Here is a 22259-nt window from a genome sequence, read left to right on the forward strand (position 1 = left end):
TATCATTGCTGAGACTATAAGTTCATGAATCAATTTCATTAAGGTCTTTAGAGACTGACCAATCACAGCCATCTATGACGTCGTAAACAGAAGAAAGCTCCTGTCGCCGTCTCTGATCTCCTCATTTCTGTGAGATCTATGAGGAGATGGTTACGCAAACAAATTTATATGCACAAAAGTTCTTAGCCAAAAATACAACATCCCATTATGCAAGAACCCAAGCCTAGCATCCAAACAATCCAAATGAAATTGCAACCTTCTGGGGGCTTTTACTCCACATGGCCCTTATAAGAAACCTACCATAAAATCATATTGGTCCACAGATATGTTGTATGATACACCTGTATTCCGTGCTGTGATGCCTCGAAAATATTTTGAGGTCCTTTTAAAGTTTCTACATTTTGCTGGCAATGGGCAGTGCTCACCCCCGGATCATCCAAATTTTGATAGGTTGTTCAAAATTAGGCCCCCTCATCACATATTTTAATTTGTTTTTTTCAGAAGTTTATGTCTGAAAAAACCATAGCCTTTGAAGAATCATTAGTCCATTTCAAAGGAAGGCTTCATGTCCGCCAATACTTGCCAAACAAGAGAGCCAGATATGTCATAAAAATATATAAACTGGCCGAGAGTCAGTCTGGATATACACACTCCTTTTGTGTGTAGGAGGGGAAAGACACACAGATTAGTCCCCCCCAGTTCTTGGCACAAGTGGTAAAATAGTGTGGGACCTACTGCATCCCCTGATGTACCACCTATACCGCGACAATTTCTACACTAGTACTCCGCTTTTTAAGTGCCTTGTTGAAAGGAAAGCACTGCCCTGTGGCACTGCTCGCAGGAATTTAAAAGATCTTCCAAAGCCTTTCTTTGCTGAAAAACTGGCAGTTGGCGAAACCAGGGCATGATACGATCAAAATGTGCTCCTGGTAAAATTCAGGGACAAAAAAAGAGGTCCTCATGCTCTTCACAATCCATGACAACACCACAAACCCAGTTTCAGTGCGTGGAGCAAACACCACTGTTTCAAAGCCTGTATGCATACAGGACTACAACAAACATATGGGAGGGGTGGATTTGGAAGATCAATTAATGAAGCCGTACTGTGCCATGCAAAAGACAAAAGTATGGTACAAAAAACTTTCAGTATATTTAATTGAAATGGCCCTCCTCAATTATTTTATTTGGTACCGAAGTGCTGGCAATCAGTATCCGGAGTGCCATGAAAAAGTTATTAAAAAATAAATTTTAAGAGACCAAGAGGGAGGAGCGAGAAGCAGAGCTTCAGGAAGTGAAGCGAGTAGAATTGTCCCTGGCCAGCACTTCTCAAGTGAAGTACCCCAAACGGAAAAAAGAGCCATCCACAAAATCTATGTTGATTGTTCTTAAAGAGGGTGTATCCAAAAGATATGATATATCAATGCAGCACTTGTCCCTCCAAACCAGGGCTTTGCATGAAAGAATGTTTCAGAATTTACCATTCTTCAATGGATTACTAATTTTTTTTATGCCTTTTGCCATTTTTAGGATGTCCATATAAATGTCATCTTAAATTTTGTGTCACCTTCATTTAAAATTGCCCACTTGTGCACCAAATGGCTATATAAATAAAAACAACTATAAAAAATCGTTATAACCCTAGATGAATACCACCATGGTGGCCCAAAATCACCCAAGCAAAAACGAATCCTTCAAGAGCGTCATGGTACACCTTCACTTCTGGTCCCCACCATGTGCCTGTGCAACTAAGAAGTTTACATATACGGTATCAATGAACACAGGAAAAAAAGCTGAATTATTTGTGTCGTCTTTTTTTTCCATTGATGCTTGATACATCCCCAAAATGTTTCCTCAAACTCACAAGTTTGTAAAATAAATCTTTATTATTTTTTTCTACCAATTTTGTTTTAAATCCTACAAAAATCTAAAAGGTCACATTTCTCACTATACCCCTAGATCAGGGGTCTCAAAGTCGGCCGGGTAAGTGGGCCGCATATAGAAAAAATGTGAAGTGGTCGGGCCGCATTACTTTCAAATTTGATACAATACAAAATGATTGTTAATCAATTAGTTATTTGAACTACTATAACACTATATTACTATAATAATACCGCTAGGTTTAAAATTTGAGAGATTTCTCCACGTGCTTATTTCAACAATCCAGCTTTCCAGTTTAAGTGTCGCTAAATGCAGTCCGGCGGCTCAGTTAGCACACATGTCAAGATTGGGCAGCCCCTTTTTAGATAGTGCCACAGTGCCCTCGGTGGATGCTGCAGCAGAGCCCTGTATAGATGCTGCCACAGCGGTGCCCTGTGTAGACGCTGTAACAGCGCTGCCCTCTGTGGACGCTGCCACAGCGGTGCCATCTGTAGACGCTGCCACAGCAGTGCCCCCTGTTGACGCTGCCACAGCAGTGCCCCCTGTAGACGCTGCCACAGCAATTCCCCCTGTAGACGCTGCCACAGCAGTTCCCCCTGTAGACGCTGCCACAACAGTGCCCCCTGTAGACGCTGCCACAACAGTGCCCCCTGTAGACGCTGCCACAGCAGTGCCCTCCGCAGATGCTACCACAGTGATGTCAGGGGCTTGCCCAGAGCTGGAGTCCTGGAGCAGAGCCGCTTCTAGCACTCTGCCTGGGATTCCAGCTCTGCTCCTGAGATCACTGTCCATATATGGACAGAGATGTCAGGGGCAACCCCAGAGATGGAGTCCCGGGCAGAGCGCTAGTAGGCTCTTCCTGGGACTCCAGCTGTGCTCCTAACATCACTGGGACTCCTGCTCTGGGGAAGCCCCTGACATCATTGTCGATGTATGGACAGCGATGTCAGAGGCTTCCCCAGAGTCCCGGAGGAGAGCCGATAATAGCGCTCTGCCCGGGACTCCGCTCTGGGGAAGACCCTGGCACACTGTCCATATATGGGCAGCGATGTCAGGGAATTCCACAGCGTCCCGGAGCAGAGCCGATAGTAGCGCTCTGCCCGGGACTCCGCTCTGGGGAAGACCCTGACACACTGTCCATATATGGGCAGCGATGTCAGGGAATTCCACAGAGTCCCGGAGCAGAGCCGGTACCAGCGCTCTGCCTGGGACTCCGCTCTGGGGAAGTCTCTGACACACTGTCCATATATGGGCAGCGATGTCAGGGAATTCCGCAGCGTCCCGGAGCAGAGCCGATACTAGCGCTCTGCCCGGGACTCCACTCTGGGGAAGACCCTGACACACTGTCCATATATGGGCAGCGATGTCAGGGAATTCCACAGAGTCCCGGAGCAGAGCCTGTACTAGCACTCTGCCCTGGACTCCGCTTTGGGGAAGACCCTGACACACTGTCCATATATGGGCAGCGATGTCAGGGAATTCCACAGAGTCCCGGAGCAGAGCCTGTACTAGCGCTCTGCCCTGGACTCTGCTCTGGGGAAGACCCTGACACCCTGTCCATATATGGGCAGCGATGTCAGGGAATTCCACAGAGTCCCGGAGCAGAGCCTGTACTAGCGCTCTGCCCTGGACTCCGGCTCTGGGGAAGCCCCCAGACATCGCTGTTCATATGTGAACAGCGATGTCAGGGAATTCCAGAGCCTCGGAGCAGAGCCGATACTAGCGGCTCTGTGTCCCGCGGGCCGCAGATGACAGCCCCAGGGGCCGCATGCGGCCCGCGGGCCGCATGCTTGAGACCCTTGCCCTAGATGAATACCTTGAGCGGTGTAGTTTCCTAAATGGGGTTACTTCTTGGGGGTTTCCACTGTATTGGTACCTCAGGGGCTCTGCAAACACAATATGGCGCCTGAAAAATATTCCAGCAGAATCTGTGATCAAAAAATAAATGGTGCTCCTTCCTTTCTGACTGTTGCCGTGTGCCCATATAGCAGTTTCCAACCACATATGATATATTGCTGTAATCGGATGAAATTGCGTAACAAATTGAGCAGTGCTCTTTCTCCTATTACCCCTTGTCTAAATAAAAAATGTGGGGATACACCGACGATTTATTGAAAAAAATGTAATTTTACATTTTCACGGCTCAGTGTTTATAACTTCTATGAAACACCTCTGAAGTCCAAATGCTCACTACACCACTAAATAAATTCCTCAAGGGGTGTAGTTTCCAAAATGGGGTCCCTTCTTGGGAGTTTCCACTGTAATAGTACCTCATGGGCTCTGCAAACACAATATGGCACCAGAAAATAATCTGTGCTCCAAAAGCCAAATGACGCTCCTTCCTTTCTGAGCCCTGCCATGTGCCCGGACAGCAGATAATGGCAACATGTGGGGTATAGCCATACCCGGGAGAACCTGCAAAACAATCTATGGTAGGATTGTCTCATATAACACAAGCTGGGTACAACATATTAGGCACTGGAATGGTATAATTGTGAAAAATAATTTTTCATGTTTTGCATCAAATTATGGAAAACTATTGTCGGGTCAAAATGCTCACTACAACCATAAATATATTCCTTAAGGGGTGTTAATTCCAAAATGGGGTAACTTTTTGGAGGTTTTCATTGTACTGGTACTTTAGGGGCTCTGCAAATGCGACATGGTGCCTGAACAACGTTCTCATAAAATCAAGGACCTAAAATCCATATGTGCCCCTAATTTCAGAGGACTGTGTTTGAGTCGAGAGGCGCACTAGGGCCACATACGGGATATTTTTACAAACTGCAGAATCAGGGTAATGAATATTGAGGTTTGTTTTGCTGTTAACTCTTCATGTGTTACTGTAAAAAAATTATTTAAAATTGTATATCTGTAAAAGAAATTAAACTTTGAAATTTCACCTCTATTTTGCTTTATCCTCTGTAAACACCTAAAGGGTTAACAAGGTTGGTAACTGCAGTTTTGAATAATGTGAGGGTGAAGTTTCTAAAATGGGGTCATTTATGGGGGTTTCTATTGTATAGGCTCCTCAAAGTCACTTCAGAACTGAATTGGTCCTTAAAAAAGAAGGTTTTGGAAATGTTCTTAAAAATTGGAAAATTGCTGCTAAAGTTTAAAAAATAATAAAAAAATAATAATAAAAATGTAAAATAATAAAAAATAATCCTTACAAAATAGGATGCTAAAAAAAACGATGGCGACATAAAGTAGACATATGGTTAATATTAATTGTTAACTATTTTGTGTGGTATGACTATATGTCTAAAAAGCAGAGAACTTCAGATGTTGTAAATTGCAAATTTTCCAAATTTTCTGTAAATTTTGGATTTAAAAAAAAATAAATGTAAAACATATGGACCGAAAATTTATCATTAACATAAAGTACAATGTGTCATGAAAAAACAATCTCAGAATCACTTGATAAGTAAAAGCATTCCAAAGTTATTACCACATAAACTGACACGTCATATTTGAAAATAGGCAAGGGGTTAATATCCTTTTATTAGCTACTTCTGCTAAACAAATGTAGTAAATATCCCATATGCTACTTTGAGGCATTATTATTACCATTATTATTATTATTATTTAGGATTCCCTTCCAGTTCGAGTTGCCAGACTATATATCGAGAGCATATATATTGAGACACTGCCGTTTTCGATGGGAGTGCAACAAAAATAAAAGTGTAATGCAAACTTCACTTTGCTTACTCACTCATGATTTTAGCACTATATAATTTCGTCACATAGGTAATCGATTTGGTTAAAAATAAAAAGTAGGCAAAATTGTGTAACTCATAACAATATTTTCTACAACATATACTCTATACCACATCTGTCCCATGCGTCAGAATTATACCTTTGTATAAAAGAAAAAAAAATGAATAACATAACATTTCCATAGCTTGTTACGTGAAAACTTATGCCAAAAGTCTTTACTTTACCCATATTTTCCCACAGATTTCTGTTGAGATACTGTTTTTGTCGCACTGAAAAGCATAGTCTGACACAAAAAGTAGACATTAAAATATACACTTTTAAAACGGAATTAAATAGGCAGATGTATATAACTGTGTAGGCATACAGCAGCATTTTCTTTTCTTACGAGCAATGGCTCTAGGAGAGAATACCTACGCAATACGGAATCTGATGGAACATGGCAAAAGAAATCCCCCATATGCCTCTGTATAAAAATGGAGGCATATATAGGTACAGTAGGGCTCTATAGGCTTCTATGGGTGCTGTATTATAGCTCAGTGCATCTCAGAGCAGTGGCGTAGCTATAAGGGTCGCAGCAGTCGCAGTTGCGACCGGGCGCCTAAGCCTCGGCGGCCCCCGTTGCCATACAGCATACCGATTAAATAGATTTTCTGTGCCGCAAAGCCGGCACTTCCCGGTTACGGTCACATGGTAGTGGTACACTTAGTGTACCATGTGACCGTGACATCACGTGAGGGGCGTTTCAGCCAGCGTGGAAGAGCCGGTGAGGACACCATGTGAGCTGCAGAGTCTGTATTGTAATGTAATGTATTGTGTTGTCTTGTAATGTATTGTGTTGTGCTGTGTTGTATTGTGTTGTCTTGTAACGTATGGTGTTGTGCTGTGTTGTATTGTGTTGTATTGTGTTGTCTTGTAATGTATTGTGTTGTATTGTGCTGTCTGTGTTTGAGGTGGAGAGAGGGGGTTCGTTAAAGGACAGCCCCCCCTCCTCTCTCCACCGCAAACTGCACAATACAACACAATACATTACAAACTGTGGGTCGCGGCCCCCTGGGGGTCGTGTGAAGACCTCCGTGAGGTTGCGAATCAGTCACCGAGGTCCCAGTTCCATTCAATGCTGGAGCAAGGAGCTGACAGCAGCTTGCTCCAGAAATTCACTGTGCCCTGAGCGGCTTGACGCAGGCAGGCGTGATGTAGCGACATCATCGCGCCTGTCTGCACCGAGTCACTCATAGCACACACCGGAGAAGGCGAACGATCCTCCACCTGGCTTGGGAACGGGGATAGGTAAGAAATTATGTTATTTTTCTATTATGCACATATGGGGGCATTATACTGAATGGGGGGCTTATATAGCGGGGGGGTATTATAGTGTATGGGGGGCTGATATGGCGGGGGGCATTATACTGAATGGGGGGCTAATATGGTGGGGGTATTCTGTATGGGGGGGCTGATATGGTGATATGGCATGGAGGCTGATAAGGTGGGGGGGCATTATACTGCATAGGGGGCTGATATGGGAGAATTATACTGTATAGGGGCTGATATGGGGGGCATTATACTGTATGGGGAGCTAATATGGGGGGACATTATACTGTATGGGGATCTGATATGGGGGGCATTATACTGTATAGGGGCCTGATATGGGGGGCATTATACTGTATGGGGAGCTGATATGGAGGGGGGGTATTATAGTGTATGGGGGGCTGATATGGCGGGGGGCATTATACTGAATGGGGGGCTAATATGGTGGGGGGTATTTTGTATGGGGGGGCTGATATGGTGATATGGCATGGGGGCTGATAAGGTGGGGGGCATTATACTGCATAGGGGGCTGATATGGGAGAATTATACTGTATAGGGGCTGATATGGGGGGCATTATACTGTATGGGGAGCTAATATGGGGGGACATTATACTGTATGGGGATCTGATATGGGGGGCATTATACTGTATAGGGGCCTGATATGGGGGGCATTATACTGTATGGGGAGCTGATATGGAGGGGCATTATACTGTATGGGGGCATTATACTAAATGGGGGCTGATATGGGGGGCATTATACTGTATGGGGAGCTGATATGGAGGGGCATTATACTGTATGGGGAGCTAATATAGGGGGCATTATACTGTATTGGGAGCTGATATGGGGGGCATTATACTGTATGGGAAGCTCATATCGGGGCTTTATACTGTATGGGGAACTGATATGGGGGCATTATACTGCATGGGAGCTGATAATGGGGGGCATTATACTGTATGGGGGCAGCTATGTGGGGCGTTATAGTGTGGGAGTTTATATGGGGAGCATTATACGGTATGGGGCAGTTATGGGGGGTATTATAAGGTATGGGGCAGTTATAGGGGCATTATACTGTGTGGGGGCAGCTATGGGAGCATTATACTGTGTGGGGGCAGCTATGGGAGCATTATACTGTGTGGGGGCATTATACTATGGGGGCTGTTGGGCATCGTGGCTGGGCATAGACTCGCGCAGTGGTCTGGTGATGGTGGTGTTAGGGAGGGGTAGGGGGCTAAGCTGAATTCTTGTACCCTGGCCCATGAGCCTTTAGCTACACCCCTGGCTCAGAGGTTGCATGGAGCCGTAATATGGCTTTGTGCATGAGCTTTAATGTCTGCCAGTGTCAATCCAAATATGATATGATTTTTCACATTATACTGTCTATAGTCAATTTTCCCCTTTTTTTCAGATATTGCAGTACAGACTGCCCAGTGTCTATTCTGCACAGATTCGTTTTATAAAGGAGACAAAGTATGTGTCCTGTTTTGTAGGCTCCTGTATACAGTACAGGAGACTTACTCTGTGCATTGTGGCACCTATTTAATTAGAAGGTTTATACAGTAGCTCTAAGTTTTGCTTGTTTATGCTATGTACTGTTGTTGTTTTTTTATGGTTTTTTGCAGACTATAAGATGCCGTTTTAGCAAAAATTGAATTTTTGCTAAAAGGTTCCTGCATTTTATAGACTGTAGACTAGCGGGCACAGCGGCGTCAAAGCCCCCTAACCGCTCCCTGAGGTTTTTGGCTCAGTTTTTTTGAACCAAAGTGAGAAGTGGATCCAAAAGGAAGGAAAGTTATAGAGGAAAATATGACGTATCTCCTTTCTTTTATGTCAACTTCTGTGTTTGGTTAAAAAAACGGAGCCAAAAACTGCGTGTGATCCTGCCTTTATAAATGGGCAGATCGATCATAAAGCACTCAGCTCCGTCATAGGTAGAACTGTGCGGCTCTTCATAACTGCACGTTCCTCTCTTTCCCTGCCCGGGATTGATCTGTATAATCAGTTCAGAATGGACACTAAGGCCTTATTCACACGAATGTGTGCGTTTTGCGCGGGCAAAAAACGCTGCGTTTTTTTGCGCGTTGCAGTTCCGTGTGTCATAAGTGTTTGGTGCGTGGCTGCGTGATTTTCACGCATATGCCATCCTTATGACACGCGGTTTTTGATGTTTAGAAAAAGAAATGAAGGAGGTGGTTTTATTTTTCCCTACATTTCTTTGTATACTGTTGCGCGAATCACGTGCAGCACACGGAAGTGCGTCCGTGTGCTGCGCGTGATTTTCACGCACCCATTGACTTCAATGGGTGCGTGATGCGCAAAACACGCTCAAGTATAGGACATGTCGTGAGTTTTACGCAGCGGACACACGCTGCGTGAAAATCACGGACTGTCTGAGTTACATAGGTCCGGGCGACGCGCGTAATTTTCACGCGCGTATCACGGATGTGAAACACGTTCATGTGAATAAGGCCTAAGGGTATGTGCACACACACTAATTACGTCCGTAATATACGGACGTATTTCGGCAGCAAGTTCCGGACCGAACACAGTGCAGGGAGCCGGGCTCCTAGCATCATACTTATGTACGATGCTAGGAGTCCCTGCCTCGCTGCAGGACAACTGTCCCGTACTGAAAACATGATTACAGAACGGGACAGTTGTCCTGCAGAGAGGCAGGGACTCCTAGCATCGTACATAACTATGATGCTAGGAGCCCGGCTCCCTGCACTAAGTTCGGTCCGGAACTTGGGGCCGAAATACGTCCGTATATTACGGACGTAATTAGTGTGTGTGCACATACCCTAAATGTGATGTGCATATCAGGTTAATCTTCCTGACAGAGAGAGAACTCTGCAGCTGTACACGATTGACACACAGTCCTCCTTCTCCCTGCCTGGCACTGATCTGTATAATAATATAGTCAGTATAGAAACAAATGTAAAAAACAGCTGCTGCAGAATTCCACTGCGGACTGTCCGCAGCGGAATTCAACAGCAATTCCACCACTTCTGAACATGGCCTAAGGCATGGACTCTACAAGACCTATGAAGGGATATTGTGGTATCTGGCATCTAGAAGTTAGTAGCAGATCCTTTAACCCTTTCCCGTTGCTACTATGCCTATTTGGAAATGGCGCCTGCTCAGAAGCAGAGCGGGCGCCATAGCCGCCAGGTCTCTGCTGTGTTGCACAGCAGGGACCCAGCGGCAATGCTTGCGGTAAGAAAAATTTCTGATCGCAAGCATTTAACCCCTCAGATGTCGGTGTCAGTTGTGAACACCGGCATCTGAGGGGTTTTTACTGCCCCTTTCGCTTCAGGGCCAGTCACCGATCGTATTGTGATACTGCAGTCTATGGCATAAGCTATCTAATGATCGCAGGTTCAAGCACCCTAGGGGGGCTAAATAAAATGTTAAAAAAATTAGAAAATGTTTAAAAAAAAAAAAATGTATATATAAAAATTCTAATCAGCCCCCTTTCCCTAGAACACATTTAAAAAGAAATAAACAAAAATAAACATAAACAGTTAGGTATCCCCGCGTTCAAAAATGCCCGAACTCTAAAAATATAAAAATATTTTTCCAATACGGTGAACGTCATAGCGGTAAAAAAGGTAAAAATGGCTGAATCACAGTTTTTTTGCCACTTCAGCTCCCACAAAAAATTTTCTAGAAACTGATTAAAATACCAGACATTCCCCAAATGGTATTAATAAAAACTACATCTTTCCTCATGCAAAAATACGCCTCACACAGCTCTGTACGCAGAAATCTAAAAACGTTATGGGGGTCACAATATGGCGATGCAAAAAAATTTGTACTGAACCGCAGAATAAAGATAATGTATCATTTTCACTGTACATTGAACACTGTAAAAAAGAAACCCATAAGAACATGGCGGAACTGCTGTTTTTTTCCAATTCCATCCCATTCAGAATTTTTTTTCAGCTTCCCAGTACATCGCACATAATTTTAAATAGTACCAATAGAAAGTACAACTTGTCCCGTAAAAATTAAGCCCTCATATGGCTGTGTGAACGAAAAAATAAAAGAGTTATGACTTTTTGAAGGCGGGGAGGAAAAAACAAAAGCATAAAAATGAAAATGTGTCTGGTCCTGAAAGGGTAAGTCTTGTGAGTTGGGATATGGGACTTGCTTTTCCAGTACATCCCATAGATGCTTGATTAGATAGAGATCTGAGGAATTTGAAAACCAAGCCAACACCTTGAACTCTGTCATGTTCCTTAAACCATTCCTAAACAATTTTTGCAGAGAGGGGGGGGTCGCAGTATCCTGCTGAAAGCGTCCACTGTCATTAGGAAATAGCGTTGCCATGAAGGGTCTGCAACAATGTTCAGGTAGGTGGTACAGTACATGAATGTCAGGAATGCCAGGACCCAAGGTTTCCCAGCAGAACATTGCCCAGAGCATCACACTGCCTCTGCTGGCTTGTCTTCTCCCCATAGTGCATCCTGTTGCAATCTCTTCAACAGATAAACCATGCACCCAGCCATCCATATGATAAAAAAGAAAGCATGAACAGGTCACCACCTTCTACAGGGGCGTAGATAGGGGGGGCAGGCGGGGCATGTGCCCCGGGTGCAACTTAGAGGGGGGCGCCAGCGCCACCCCCTGCTGCACTATAATTGTACCTGTGTCTATAGCACACAGGTACAATTAGAAGCAATGAATGGCCGGGTACGTTCCGTGCCCGTCCATTCAGCTCTTTTCCATGAGAGAAGCGGTATCGCGCTTCCGTCGCTGAAAGGCGCTGACTGACAGGTAAAGTCATCCTGCCCAGCCAATCAGCGCCTTTCATAGACGCTTCGTTCAACCCCTAGGAGACCTGCGCAGAAGAGAGCAGGTATCCTTTGCTGCCGGCAAGCGTTGGAGCGAGATTAAGGTGAGTTTGAATAGTTTGTTATTTTATTGTAATAAAAAAGTGTGTGCCATTATCTACAGGGGGGGCTTTATCTACAGGGGGGCTTTATCTACAGGGGGGCTTTATCTACAGGGGGCTTTACAGGGGGCTCTATCTACAGGGGGGGCTATATACTGGGTGGGCTATCTATGGAGCACCATATACAGGGGTGGGCTATATCTACAGGGGGGGCTATGTACAGGGGTGGGCTATCTATGGAGCACTATATACAGGGGTGGGCTATATCTACAGGGGGGCTATATACAGGGGTGGGCTATCTATGGAGCACTATATACAGGGTTGAGCTATATCTTCAGGGGGGCTATATACAGGGGTGGGCTATCTGTGGAGCACTATATAAAGGGGTGGACTATATGTGGAGCACTATATACAGGGGTGGACTATATGTGGAGCACTATATACAGGGGTGAGCTATATCTACAGGGGGGATATATACAGGGGTGGGCTATATGGGGGCACTATTTACAGGGGGCTCTATGGGGGGCACTATCTACAGGGGGTTCTATGGCAGGCACTATGTATAGGGGGCACAATGTGTGTGTGTGGGACACGGTGTATGGTGCTATTATAATTAGAGGTGCAGTGTATGGCACTATTATATTTAGGGGCATAGTGTGTGGTATAATGAGAACTTTATCTTTGTTTATAGGTGTAGAAATGTTGGAAAAGTGAGAAGCTGAAGACATCTGAGCGGCAAACTGCAGAAATGGTCTGTGACCGGGAGAAGTAATCATAGCGGTCTGGACCGGATGGAGAAAAAGAACTAGAATCTGAGACGTTACCGGTGAGTCACTTAATGTAAATGTTTATTCTGCCTCTAATCAGCACTGTAGTCACTGTATGATCTGCAGTGAGATGATGGGTGGTATGATTATGATATGATTTATTTTTTTGTGAAACAGCAGCTCCCAGTATATCCTTACCATTGTTCGGGCCATGCTGGGAGCTGTAGTTTTACGCCATACATACCTGTAAGGCAGGGGTTGCACTAAATTGAGCTGTATTTGTGCTGGTTTTGTATTTATGTGCTGAGCTTGGATCTGGTGCTGTATATATGTACTGAGCTTGGTTCTGGTGTTGTGTATAGAACAATATTGCTTGTAAAATGTACAAATGTTTTTATGCTCGAGTTACATAAAAAGAAATGTGGAAAAGAAATGACACGTCATTGATTGGTAGAGAAAATAAACATGGCGAGGGGGAAGAAGATTGAAAGAGGTTGGGGGGGGCGCCAAACTGGATCTTTGCCCTGGGTGCTGGAGAACCTAGCTACGCCTCTGCCTTCTATTTCAAAACCTTCAAAATACCTCATACAAAAAAACAACGCAAAAGGGGCCCTTAGTTTCAAGTAGACAACCTATACGTAAACAAAAAAGATCAAACAACCCAAAAGTAGCAAAATAGTAAATCTTTAATATAAATATATATATATATATATATATATATATATATATATATATGTATATACAGGGTGGGCCATGTATATGGTGTTGCTATCAGTGTGTGAAGAGTGGGAGAAGAGGGTTGCTTTGACAATCCAACACAATGGGCAGCACTTTGAACACATTTTATAAGTGGTCAGAAACTTGTAAATAACTCATGAAAGAATAAAGTAACGTTAAAACCAAGCACACCATTGTTTTTCTTGTGAAATTCTCAATAAGTTTGATGTGTCACATGACCCTCTTCCCATTGAAAAAACTAAAGTTGGATACAAAATGGCCGACTTTAAAATGGCTGCCATGGTCAACACCCAGCTTGAAAAGTTTCCCCCCTCCCATATACTAATGTGCCACAAACAGGAAGTTAATATCACCAACCATTCCCATTTTATTTAGGTTTTTTAGGCTAGGTTAATTTTACCAGTGAGAGATAGATTATATAAAAAAAAAAAAAAATCACATAGTCAAAATTATATATATTTATTTGCATTGTGCACAGAGAAATAAGAATTTTATCCCCTACCAACCATTAAGAGTTCAGCCTCCTCCAGACCAGTTACACGAACCAAATCAACTTGGTGCCTGCATTAAAGACAGCTGTCTTACATGGTCACCTGTATAAAAGACTCCTGTCCACAGACTCAATTAATCAGTCTGACTCTAACCTCTACAACATTGGCAAGACTAAAGAGCTTTCTAAGGATGTCAGGGACAAGATCATAGACCTGCACAAGGCTGGAAAAGGCTACAAAACCATAAGTAAGACGCTGGGTGAGAAGGAGACAACTGTTGGTGCAATAGTAAGAAAATGGAAGACATACAAAATGACTGTCAATCGACATCGATCTGGGGCTCCATGCAAAATCTCACCTCGTGGGGTATCCTTGATCCTGAGGAAGGTGAGAGCTCAGCCGAAAACTACACGGGGGGAACTTGTTAATGATCTCAAGGCAGCTGGGACCACAGTCACCAAGAAAACCATTGGTAACACATTACGCCGTAATGGATTCAAATCCTGCAGTGCCCGCAAGGTCCCCATGCTCAAGAAGGCACATGTACAGGCCCGTCTGAAGTTTGCAAATGAACATCTGGATGATTCTGAGAGTGATTGGGAGAAGGTGCTGTGGTCAGATGAGACTAAAATTGAGCTCTTTGGCATTAACTCAACTCGCCGTTTTTGGAGGAAGAGAAATGCTGCCTATGACCCAAAGAACACCGTCCCCACTGTCAAGCATGGAGGTGGAAACATTATGTTTTGGGGGTGTTTCTCTGCTAAGGGCACAGGACTACTTCACCGCATCAATGGGAGAATGGATGGAGCCATGTACCGTCAAATCCTGAGTGACAACCTCCTTCCCTCCACCAGGACATTAAAAATGGCTCGTGGCTGGGTCTTCCAGCACGACAATGACCCGAAACATACAGCCAAGGCAACAAAGGAGTGGCTTAAAAAGAAGCACATTAAGGTCATGGAGTGGCCTAGCCAGTCTCCAGACCTTAATCCCATCGAAAACTTATGGAGGGAGCTGAAGATCCGAGTTGCCAAGCGACAGCCTCGAAATCTTAATGATTTACAGATGATCTGCAAAGAGGAGTGGGCCAAAATTCCATCTAACATGTGTGCAAACCTCATCATCAACTACGAAAAATGTCTGACTGCTGTGCTTGCCAACAAGGGTTTTGCCACCAAGTATTAAGTCTTGTTTGCCAAAGGGATCAAATACTTATTGCCCTGTGCACAATGCAAATAAATATATATAATTTTGACAATGTGATTTTCTTTTTTTTTTTTTTTCTATAATCTATCTCTCTCTGGTAAAATTAACCTAGCCTAAAAATTCTAGACTGTTCATGTCTTTGACAGTGGGCAAACTTACAAAATCAGCAAGGGATCAAATACTTATTTCCTTCACTGTATATATATATATATATATATATATATATATATATATATATATATATATATATATCAGTTAAATACAATACAGAGTAGTCCAAAACTGTTACTACAGGACCATATATAGAAAAGGACACAGAAAGTGTAAGATGGAGAAAATGCCAGGTGACATACAGAACAACCACTTATAACTAGGGCCGATTATAGCTTTTCTGCTGCCTGAGGTGAAAATTGAAATGCCGCCCCCAGAACTTGATTGACATCCTCCTGACTACATCACTAGCAGCCTCCTTCAACTCTTGCAGATGTACCATTGCAGATTACACCTCGCTGCAAGGCGCGTGCCCATGGAGTTCAAGGCAACGGTGATCCGAGAAAGCTTTAGGAGACTGGTAGTGATGTAGAACCGCTAGGAAGATGTCAATCAAGCATGGAAAGGTGGGGTTGGAGTCAGGAATATGTGACTCTTCAAGATAGAGTGGACGGACGCTTTATGTAATCGGTCCACTTTATGTTGCTCAGTTTTTCCGCTGGCTATTCAAAATAAAAGAGATTTATTTGTACATTCCACAAGGAGTGCTGATCTTTTCCTCCTGAATATTGTTCCTGTGGCGTGGAGATCGCTGTCTACTTCGTGCACCTGGGAGGGTGAGCTGACATTCCATGACCGCCCCATGACCCTTTAAAGATTAATTAAAAAACATACAAGGGAATGTTTGGAAATATTGTCAGGTTATGTATTACCGCATGCTGGCAGTTCAAGGAGTTAAAACTACCTGACAGGTTCCCATTAAATAGACAATGAATTGCAACAATTCCATCTAACCTGAAATTTTGTTATTATAAATATATCCTATATAAATTACAGCACCAGGACCAAGCTAAGTGCATATATACAGCACCAGAACAAAGCTCTGACATATATATAGCACCAGAACCAAGCTATGTACATAAATACAGTACCAGAACCAAGCTCAGTACATATATACAGCCCCAGAACAAGGCTCAGTACATATATACAGCACCAGAAAAAAGCTCAGTACATACTGTATATGCAGCACCAGAACAAAGCTCAGTATGTATATATACAGCACCAGAACAAAGCTCAGTACATATATACGGCACCAGCACAAAGCTCAGTACATATATATGGCACCAGAAATATTGCTCAGTACTTATATACAGCACCAGAACAAATCTCAGTATATATATACTGTATATACTAGTCCTTCTCAATGAATTAGAATATCATCAAAAAGTAAATTTATTTCAGTAATCCAATTCAAAAAGTGAAACTCATACATTATATAGATTCATACACACAGAGTGATCTATTTCCAGCATTTTCTTCTTTTAATGTTGAAGATTATGGCTAACAATTAAAACCCAAAAATTGGTGTCTCAGAAAATTAGAATATTATATAAGCCCAATTTCAAAAAAGATTTTTAATACCGAAATGTTGGCCTACTGAAAAGTATGTACAGTATATGCCCTCAATAATTGGTCAGGGCTCCTTTTGCATGAATTACTGCATCAATGCGGCGTGGCATGGAGGCGATCAGCCTGTGGCACTGCTGAGGTAGAGAAAAAAGAGAAATGATCCAGCGCTGAGTCGTGCTTTTGTTTAAAAAGGAAGAAGTATTCCCACTTTTATTGGGGTGTAGAAATTAAAATCGAAGGGAGACGCAGTCCCAAGATGTATGTCAGTAGTGGGCGGTTGCCCTGGCCTACGCGTTTCAAGCACGTACTGTGCTCTTAATCATGGCAAAGAAATGAGGCCAGGGCAACCGCCCACTACTGACATACATCTTGGGACTGTGTCTCCCTTCGATTTTAATTTCTACACCCCAATAAAAGTGGGAATACTTCTTCCTTTTTAAACAAAAGCACGACTCAGCGCTGGATCATTTCTCTTTTTTCTCTACTACATACCGCCAGCCGTAGCGGGGATCCGAGCGGAGAATCCGGAGACGCATCAAACTGGTGAGCTGGAGGTTTCCTCCCTTTCGCACTGCTGAGGTGTTATGGAAGCCCAGGTTGGTTTGATAGCGGCCTTCAGTTCACCTGCATTTTTTGGTCTGGTGTCTCTCGTCTACCGCTTGACAATACCCCACAGATTCTCTATGGGGTTTAGGTCAGGCGCGTTTGCTGGCCAATCAAGCACAGTGATACTGTAAAGGGTTTGCCAGACACAGGTTCTGTGTCGACGCCCGGGGTTAATCAGCCTTCATCAGCTCCAAGGTCTGCTAGAGTGACGCGATCTGTTACCACTCAGGCTGGCAGGCTGAGGAGAGGGAGAACCTATCACAGCCTGGCCTGACGGTTCTGCTCCCGCCCTTGGTTTATTTATACCCTCACTTGCAGCATGTTCCTTGTCTGTGATTGTCTGGTTTCCTGGCTCTGCGATTCCTGCTATTTACCTGATTGACCGCTGTTACTTATGACCCTGGCTTGACTGCCCCTACTTCCCCCTTTGCTTCTATGTGCCCTTGTCTTGTTTTGTCTGTCTTGCACTTATTGAGCTTAGGGACCGTCGCCCAGTTGTATGCCGTCACTGAGTTGCGGGTAGATTAGGGCTCACCTGTCCGTCTCCCAACCCCCGATTCATGACAGATACTGTGGTTAATAAACCAGGTATTGGTACTTTTGGCAGTGTGGGCAGGTACCAAGTCCTGCTGGAAAATGAAATCAGCATCTCCATAAAGCTTGTCAGCAGGGGGAAGCATGAAGTGCTCTAAAATTTCAGGTAGACGGCTGCGCTAACTCTGGACTTGATATAACACAGTGGACCAACGCTGTTGCTCAATAGTCCAAAGTCCTGTTTTCAGATGAAAGTCAATTTTGCATTTCATTTGGAAATCAAGGTCCCAGAGTCTGGAGGAAGAGTGGAGAGGCATCAATCCAAGTTTCTTGCGGTCCAGTGTGAAGTTTCCACAGTCAGTGATGGTTTGGGGAGCCATGTCATCTGCTGGTGTTGGTCCACTGTGTTATATCAAGTCCAGAATCAAAAATTATAGTGCAGGAGAGGGTGGTGGTGGTTTGTTTCAGTGGCAAGACGCTCATCTCGCCTCAGGGACAGTGCGGTTCTGCCTATAACCACTGCTATGTCACAATAATAGAATGCTATAGGCTAAATATAAAGATAATATCAGTTAAATAGAAAATATTGCACAAAGACCAACACATATATGAAAAATATGTATATGCATAGACCTAAAATAGTAAGAAATGCAAAGGGCAGACTATATAAAGATAGTTTGCCCAATAATTGGCCCGTGTAAAAGGGCCTTTAGGCTTGAGTGCAGCAGCTCGACCATGGAAACCCATTTTATACAGCTCCCAAAGCAAGCTCTTGTGCTGATGTCACTTTATGGACCTCGCTTTGTGCACAATGGCAAAGTTATGCTGGAACAGGAAAGGGCCTTCCAAAAACTGTTGCTACAACTATACAATTGTCTAAAATGTGTTTGTATGCTGCAGCAGTACCATTACCCTTTACTGGAAATAAAGGGCCTAGTCCAAAAACAGATTTGTCATTGAGACTGCCAGCTAGTGTAACATGACTCATCACTCCAGAGAACACTTTCCACTTCTCATTTTATGAAGCTCCAGACAAACAGTTTTTGCGCTGATGTCACTTCCAGGGGCAGTTTGGAACCGATAGTGAGTGATGAAACAGAGGATAGGCAATTTTTGCAGACCATCATTTTTAGCACTTGGTGGTCCGCTATATGAGTTTGCATGATCTATTGCTTTGTGGTGCCTAGACGCTTCCACTTCAATGCTTCCACTTCACAATCAAAGCTATTACAGTTCTGTTTGATGTAGAAATGCAGTTTCAAGTTAAATAAATAAATTAATTAATTAATGCAAAAGTCTTCACTTAATATGTATTTTATTTTTTTCAAAACAACATAGAATTCCGAGAAACACAGCAAGAAAGTTCAATGACCGCGGCACAATATGATTACAGCACAAAATAAAGTAATATGTTTACAGATTCCGAGATTAAAATCTGATGGGAGAAATAAAAAAAATACATGCCCACAGAGATCATAATAATAAGGTAATTGACTAACGAGCAGAATTATGATTTATTATAGCAGTGAGGTCTATACTTCATTATAGGCCATCATTTCGCTACATTAACAGACTTTATTTCGTCTACTATGTTTTATAAATTCTTAACTACATTTTAATTACATTTAATAAAGTGCTGAGCAGCATAAAATCCAAAACCTGTGCAAACTGCAGTTACTTGTCCTATCAATGATAGAGAAATAGGTTTCAGGATATCAACATCCTGTGCTCCTGTGCAAAGGTGTCAGTTCTATACACAAATCCTATATATACAGCATTGATTTTTTTTTATACTCTTTTCTCCACTTTCTCTATGGTAAGTATGATTTTTAATTGGAACAGCCACCCCTATAATGAACTGATCTCTGTGGGTCCGGCTCCTAAAACCCCTATCAGTTTCCACTGCTCATACATCAAAACCACAAAAAAGGCCATACTTACTAGGTAGGTGGGTGGGTGAAAATTTAAAGGGAATGTGTAAGCGGGAAATAAACTATTGTTTAAATCAAGTTCTTATGTTAAACATATTTTGTAAGCATTTTTTGTGTTTTTTTTATTATTATTATTATTCATTTCTATGTAATTATATTTAAAAAAAAGAATCCTAAAATCTTTCCGTTTTCACTCTGGCCTCACAATAGACTGACACTTCCTGTTCTGTAGAGATCACTTTTCAGCAGTCATCTCATTATTATCACAGGCAGGATTAGGGTATGTTCACACGGCCTATTTACGGACGTAATTCGGGCGTTTTTGCCCCGAATTACGTCCGAAAATAGCGCCTCAATAGCGCTGACAAACATCTGCCCATTGAAAGCAATGGGCAGACGTTTATCTGTTCACACGAGGCGTAATTTACGCGCCGCTGTCAAAAGACGACGCGTAAATAGACGCCCGCGTCAAAGAAGTGACCTGTCACTTCTTTGGCCGCAATTGGAGCCGTTATTCATTGACTCCAATGAATAGCAGCGCTAATTACGCCCGTAATGGACGCGGCATTCAAGCGCCTGCACATGCCGTTACGGCTGAAATTACGGGGATGTTTTCAGGCTGAAACATCCCCGTAATTTCAGCCGTAACGGACGCCCTCGTGTGAACATACCCTTACAATGACAGGTAACACCTATATATAGATAGCACAGGATCCACGATTGATAATAGTTGATGGACATAGATCCCCTCCTACCCCTACCTGTACAATGACATCATGTGGCTGCTGTAAAGCATCTCCCTGATTGCTGTTAACAGTCATGTCAAATTCCCTGCAACTTCCCTGCAGACCAGTCAGCAGACAGAGGTTGTTATAGGACACACTATGTATGTGGATCACTGGTGGTAGAGAAGCTGTGGGAAATTAGAAATTGCCCTCTGCACGGCTTAAACATCACAGGAGTTCGGTTATATAGGCGGCTCCTAAGCCTAAAAAATTATCGAGATCTACTGTTTAACCCATTGTACTTGCTGTGCACCTGTAAGGTAAAGCATTGGTGACATGCCATCCACAACTGTTAGAGAGGCTGCTTATATCTGTATCTCGCTCCATACATTTTAGATATCATCTACAGTGCAATTGTAAGTAATATTTACAGAATTTAACAGGAATACAAAACAAAAAATATAAGAATAAACCAGTTCTAACAATTACAATATAGATACAGAAGCCTCTGTTTGCAGTTTCTGGGACTTCACAACTATATGTATGTCTCCCAGGCCGGCATTTGTAGGCACATACGCTTTTATCATGACCCATTCTCAGGCAGTGCTAAAACTTGAAGCATAACTGGAATGACAACCATTGTTTCTCATCATTTTCTATTTAGGCAGCTTAATATTGCCATCTGTAGATAATGGCCAAGCTTTTTATTACAATGAACTGAAAGGCCGTGCGGTATTATAGCACAGGACACAAGATCAATGAATGTCAAAGTGCTGAAGCTAATAAAAAAGACAAACTGAATAACTCCAATCTCTCAGAGATGTCTAAGGATATCCTCATAGAGATGGCTGACTACTCTCTACTTCTGATATCAGCTCAATATTAACAATGATGTGTGCCTTATATTGGACATAAGCCCGCCAATACATTTGGATGTGCTTCCCACAAAGGGAAAAAAGAATCTTCATAGGATCAACATTCATGTTTAATTCTATACAGGTGATAATGGGAAGAAGAATCAGACAGCTCGGGGGCTGCCTTAACCTCAAACACAGAAAATTGTTATTTACCCCAAGACCCATCTGACAGCATCTATAGAATGAAATTTCATCTGATTTTGACAAAAAACAACTGGATCAGCTATTAATCATATAACGTGTATACTGGTACCTTGACACCCACATATAGAACTGTACAGCCTATTTTCATCTAAACTAGCAGTCTGTATACTGGGAGGGTAGCTTTGCAAAACTGTTATCTTTTGTGCCTTTTGGCTAATGAGATTTTCTAACTAAAACATTGGAGAATTGGGTTCAGTTTGATAGGTAGTAGTTAAGTTGGCGCCCAATTACTCTACAAGAGAATGCACTCTACGTGGTAGCAGATAATTCTGAGTTGTTAAAGGGGTATTCTGCTCTTATAAAGTGATGGCATAACCCTAAAATATAAGAAGAATCTAAAGGCCTCGGCACCAGTCCATTTGAATTCTTGTGCTCTTTGGAACGTTAATTCACCATTGCCGTATAGACAACAAGCGGAAGAAGGATTCCATGGCACCGGGCACATTTAAGACTCAGCTTTTATTTTTTAAGCATATCCATAGGATCTGCCTTCACGTTATATTCAGTGAGGTCTGAACTCTGGGAACCCAATCAGTCCTGAGAATGAACGGGCCGCCGCATTGCTTTAGTGCTATTGCCTACTCGCTATTTTTTCCCTGTATTGTGGTGCCCCAGCCACCCAATGTGCAGGGACCTGCAGCATGGCCACATTCAAGTGAATGGGGCAAGCTGCAGTTCCATGCACAACCGGGTGGCCAGAAGCACTGCTGTAAGGGGGAAAAC

This window comes from Rhinoderma darwinii, chromosome 5 (assembly GCF_050947455.1).
Source record: "Rhinoderma darwinii isolate aRhiDar2 chromosome 5, aRhiDar2.hap1, whole genome shotgun sequence".
Lineage (NCBI taxonomy): Eukaryota > Metazoa > Chordata > Amphibia > Anura > Rhinodermatidae > Rhinoderma > Rhinoderma darwinii.